This window comes from Miniopterus schreibersii (assembly GCF_964146895.1).
Source record: "Miniopterus schreibersii genome assembly, chromosome: 5".
In the NCBI taxonomy this organism is placed as follows: Eukaryota; Metazoa; Chordata; class Mammalia; order Chiroptera; family Miniopteridae; genus Miniopterus; species Miniopterus schreibersii.
Window position 1 is genome coordinate 47173844 of NC_138106.1, and position 6307 is coordinate 47180150.

Here is a 6307-nt window from a genome sequence, read left to right on the forward strand (position 1 = left end):
GACATGGCACTCTGCTTGCTTCCCAGAATAAAGGCAATTCAAGAATGAGAGGTAAACCCAGGCTCCCAGATTCTTCTGTAGTCAGGCATTTGTTAGGAGTTTCTCTGCCAGTGTTTGAGAACTGTGTCTGCTGGCATCTGTGCTTCTCTGAGCCCATCTTCCACTGTCCTGGAAAGTCCTTCCATATAGGATTTTCTTCCTAGCAGGTTTCCCTTCCAGGTCATGTGTAGACCAAGCTTCTATTAATGGTGGTTTTTATTCCCCTAGCATACATGGACTATACCATAAAAGATACTTAAGAAATATTTGTTGGGTAAATAAATGTTGTCATATGAATAGTAGGTCATAAGTGAGTTTGTAGGAAGCCAATATGGAATTATAGATGATTCACATAGTGAACAATGTATATTTATGTATAAATTCACATTTAAAAAATAAAAACCAATTTTACATTATACCCAATATCTCTGATGTTCCCATCACCAAATCATTATAAAATCTGAATGAAGGAGCAACATTTAGAGTGACTTCCATTATTAGGAACTGTGCTTTGCTGAAATGATTTCATTTATTCCCAAACCTCTGAAATGGGTATTATCCCCATTTTGTGGGTAACAAAACTGACAGTGAGATAGGTGAGCAGCTTGAGCTAGGGAACATAAACAAGAAGTGGATTTGACCCAAGTGCACCTGCCTTCAAAGCTCCCTTTAAAAACCAAAAGGGTACTTGGGGCCTTTGAACACAGCATTTGAGTAGCATGTAATAACCTCTAGTTCAGCCTGTGTCCCCTTACCTATTTCTTTCCTGCTTGGTACATAGTAGGTGCTCAAACAAATATTTGTTAAATTATTGAATGTACCATTTAGACTCAGTTTCTTAACCTGGTATTATTCTAATATTCCGGGCTTGACATAGACACTTTAGACGCAACCCAGCATCAAGCTTCGGGAGGTTATCAGATGGGGACACATGAGCCAATGTTCTCTGTCTTCACCAAGGAAAACAGATATGGGAGGAAACCTTAGGAGGCAGGATTTAGGTTAGAACTAAGGAAAACATTGTAGGACACTGGACCAGGCCACTGAGGAAAACAAAACGTTTTGTCTGCAGATCCTCACCTCTCTGGGCTGAGCCAGACTCCTGCTGCTGGAAGGCTCCCCATCTGGGGGTCTGCAGAGGCGCCAGGAGCTGCTCTTCTGCATTTGTGGCCACGTAAGAAGAGGCTGCTGCAGAAGCTGCCCTCATTCAATGGCATCCTCTTCACAGTGATGCGGGGCTGTTAGTTCCCTCGGTTGTTCTCTGGTTCGTAGCGTTGTGTCCTTGCTTTTATGTAGAGAATAGAATCATATTCCCAAGGGGATGGATCAGAAAACCCACTGCCAGCCTCAAATACAAAAAGGAGCCAGCAGAAACCCTGCTTCGTGGTCACAGGGAAAAGGAGATGAGGAAGGACAACTACCTCCAAAGGTTTGGGGTTCAGGCATGGAAGGATCACCATCCCCCTTGCCCTCTTCTAGGAGTATAAACAGCAGCAATGTTATTCGTAGGAAACAGCCTGGAAATTGCATAGGAAATTACCTACGCATAGGAAGGTGCCTGTGGGGGAGGGTTTATGTGGTGCTTAAAAGCTACCATCCCCCCAAAAAAAGCTGTCCCTCACCCACACAGGAGCTTCTTTGGATTAATACCACTGTTGACATAATTATCTATTACCTGTCCTCAATTTTTTATGCATGTTTTGATACAATTAAGGTCATACTCTATGTAAATTTTGCAATCTGCCCTCTTCAGTTAACATTGTAGTTTATAAGCCTTGAGAAGGGGGCGTAGTAAAATCCTGCCATTTTACAGTTGAGGGTGACATCAGGCAGAAATGACAGCAACGGCCAGCAGTCCTGGGTTGGCTCCCAGGAGCTTGAATAGTCTTTTTCCACCTGTGGTGTGAGTCACCAGTTAATATACCTTTATGCGGCAGTGGGCAGCGATTGGTTGGCTCTAGGAAGTAAAGATTTCAAAAGGTTGTTGGTTTTTAAAAATCTTCTCTCTTTTTTTTTACTTTCAAATTTTTATGTAATATTTCTGACTTTTATAGTCAGAAAAATTTATTTTAAGTGTTTCTTCTTTCTGCTGCCAAGAAAGCAGTAAGGCAATAGAATCTGAATTAGCTGCAGAAGAGCAAGCCATCCAGGTGCCTCCCACAATGCCGTAGGCTCTCCATCTGTGAGATGGGACGATCACCCTGGACCCTCCCAGAGTAGAGACTGTAACACCATCTATATCATACAGGGAAGGAGAATGGGACAGCTAAAGAGATAAGTAGCCCATATCTGGGAGGTGGCTGAGCTTCATAGTCCACAGCTGGACAACTCTCCACAACCCCCCTACACCAAGCTTCTCAGAGGAAGAATGTTCATTTGCTTTATTTATGATCATAACCTCCTCCAACTTAGGCATCATTGAGAACAGACTGGAACCCAGGTATCTTTGAACCCTGAAAAAAAGGAGTCAAGAGACTTTCTTTTCCCATTGCTTATTTATAGGGCTGACTTACTCACTAGGCAGAGGAGGTACAGTGTCTGGGGATCAAAATACTTTTAGGGATCCACAACCATGTTTTAATATGCAATATTAATGCATGTATTTTCTATATACCAACACAGCTAGAAAATATAAGTTTACATATTTGTAATGAAATAAGGGGCCCACAAAAGCAAAAGTGCATAAGGTCCATGAAAATCATACTGTGGTCCTGCTCAGCCAGTATCAGCTTCATTTTTTCCAACCCCGTCCATGAAATCAAGGTGATTGTGGACCAGAATGTCTACCACTCCTCTCTATTCATCTCCTTTATCCTTCTGATACAAAGGAAATGGAAATTGGGTCTGGATTTTTGGCATGAAAATGACCAGAACCATGAGGTCAAATTGAGACCCTACAGCAGAACTAGGCAGCTGGAGACACATTTAACTGAGAGCAGAAGAAGTAGCTTTTTTAATTGCCCACACAAACAGCCATTACAACACAGGAAGAATAAGAAGCAATAATTAGGAAATGGCTTAGAGTTTCCTACCCTTTTTAGATTTTTATTTATTGATTTTAGAGAGAGAGAAAGAGAGGAAGAAAGAGAAGGAGAAACATCCATTTGTTTTTCCAATGTTTTGTGCATTAATTGGTTGCTTCTTGTATGTGCCCTGACTGGGGATGAAACCAGCAACCTTGGTGTATCCAGACAACACTCTAATCTATTGAGCTACCAGGCCAGGGCCTCCCCCAACTTTTTTTTCTTTTAAGACTGATTACCCCTCATTCCTTAGGATAAAGTTTCTGTAAGATGTGAACATCCCCTTGAATAACTCTAGTCTTTCTTTTCAAATCAGAGTCATAAATAAATAAGTACAATTTGCAATCCATTTGATTACATCCCTGTACTTTCCCAAGATTCCCTAAGGAGGCACTTACACCAGTTTCTGCATCATTAAATATTTAAATAAAAACTTGAGATGAATTGTGGGGCAAAATGGCATTGATGAAGCACAAGTCTGGGCACAATGCAGCACCAAGCTTTAGACTTAAGGAGGGGTAGAACCTTTGGTCCCTGCAGACCAGAATTAGAGTGATGACACAGCAGAGTTTTGAAGAAAGAGAATGTTGGTTTCAAGGGAGGAAGCCAATACAGAAACCCCCAATTTGACTTCCAGTCCTTTGTCCAGCAGCCACAAATACACAGAATACCATCGAGAACCAGGAAGTAAGCAAAGCAAAGCAGTTGAGCAGCCAACCTCAAGTCCCAAAGCCCATGCCTCAGTCAGTTTTATAACGTTGTAGAAAAGTTTCTGAGTTCAAGCCACCCTAAATACCTGTGGTACAAAAGAAAACAAGTAATTTAAATTCAGAAAACTTTGTTTATAAAATCAGGTGATTTTTTTTCATAATTTTCATTGGTAAACATTTACTAAGCACACCACTATGCCAAGAGGGTATAAATGATGTATTAAACAGTCCCAACCCCGAGAGATTTGCAGTGTTTTGAAAACGTGGGTAATACTAGATGAAAAATGGTCACAGTGGTATCGGGGTGTATGCAACAAATGGCACAGGAGGGGTCCGGACTAAAGTTCTGCATTCTAGCCAAGAGAAAGGCAAATCCTCAAGTGACTGCCATGTCATTGAGGATCCACAGGAAGCAGATGGCACACTCAACGGATTTAACTAAAAGAGTTTAAGAAAATACTGACTGAGGTGTGGGCAGAGTTAAGCCAATTAATCACAGTTGTGAACTCAGGGACCAACAACAGTGGGAAGCAGTTATCACATTACCACTCTAGGGCCTGACGGGCCAGAGCAAGGAATGTCGTCACTGGGCCCCACTGAGAGCTGGTGCCATGGAAGAGGGGATACTAGACAGGAGCTGAGGCTGTGAAGGCAGAGCAGGATGCTCAGGATGGGAGTTGGGGAATAAATATCCAACTTCTGTTCAACGGCTGATGCCTCCCACAGGCCAAACCCAATCAGAAACTGGAGGGCAAGGGAGCCAGAAGATGCAGCTTGGGGGCACAGATCAGGGGAAGAGTGGAGAATGGGCATAGGGGGACAAATGGAGACTAGCCCAGCACACTGGCTGGATACTTTCCTATGGGCTTTAAGAGAAAGGGGAGATTTCTTGGCATAGAAATGGAAGGGGGAGGACATCTCGGGCAGAGGAAGACATGCATATGTAGGAAATGGGAAATAATGTTTTTCAACCAGATAATGTGTGCAGAGGGCATTTTCTTAAGAAGGGGCAAATTATAACATTCAGGAAGCTTGAAGGGCTAGACATCTAGCAGGGTTTCTTAATCTCATCACTACTGACATTTTTAGCTAGACAATTCCTTGTTTAGGAGATTGTCCTGTGCATTATAGAATGTTTAGCAGCATCCTTGGCTCTACCCACAGGAGCACCCTCCTCTCAGTTTTGGTAACTGAAAGTGTCCTCAGGCATTGCCCAGTGTCCTCTGGGGAGCACAAAATTGCCCCCAGTTGAGAACCACTGGGAGAGGAAAGGAAGGAGGGTGTAAGCAGGAGTCTGTCGAAAGAGTGCAGGCAGGAGATGCCAAGGACTTAGACCAGTGTGGAGCAGCGAGGCGGACAAGAAAAGGGTGAGGGCACAGATCCTGCAAATGAGGAGCAGGCAGCCTGTGTGGAGTGGCAGGGGGTGATTTTGAGGTTTGTAGATTGGATAACCGGGAGAGCTTTCGATTTACCATCATGTTGTTTGGGATCCGGACGAGTCATTTCAATAGAGTGATGAGGGTGAAAGCCTGATTCAGGTAGGTTCAAGAGAGACTGGAGGAGAGAAGTTAGAGGCAGCAAGGACAGAAAACTCTTTTAAAGGACTTTGCAATAAAGGAAAGCAGAGGAATAGGGCAAATCTGGAGGGGACTACGATGGAGGAATTATAGCATGGTTCTATGTTGATGGGAATGAGGGGAAAATGAAACATGTACAGTCAATTCTCAATTACACAAGAAAATAGAAATAGTGTGACCTATTTGATGAGTTAAAAATTTTTAAATAATATCTACAACATATAAAAAGTTTATGTAAGCTCTGAAACATAATGGACACCCACAAAACCACCATCCACACCACCAATCACATCCTTCTATGCGCTCCTCCCTCTTCTACTTGCCTATCCCTCAGAATTTTGTGATTATCATTTCCTTGTAAAGTCATCCTCTCAGTTATATTCTATTGCATCTATTGACTGAAATATCAAGGATAACCTCACCTCTGCCCCTCAACCTGGCCTTCTGCAGACAGGTATCAGACCACATCAGTCAGACAGTATCATGAAATTCCTCTCTTACATTTAACCTACCACACTAAAATTCTATTTTCCATCTTCCATCTCCAGCTGGCTACTGGTTTGCTGGGAATACCCCTTCTTCTATATGAAGATGATTATTATTCATTCCTGTCTGTACCACTTACTCTGCATGCAAGCAGAAAGAGGCCAGCCTCCTTCTTCCCTCAAGTACACACAGAACAGACACCAGTGGCCTTTATTCTTCTGGAAGATACACCTGTAGCCCTCAAACATCTAGCCTTCCCCTCCTCCAGTCCTAACACACACCCTGCTGGACAGGTGGCTACACCAATGCTTGGTGGCCCCTCCACAGAAGGCTCTGGAAGGCAATTGATGGTCAGTGGTTACATTTCTTTCATCCCCAAATCGCCTGTGGGCCAGTGGTCATCCCCAGATCATCCAGAATTCTCCAGGTGTGCAAGGACCTGCAAATGCTTGACAAATGCCAACAGACTGGG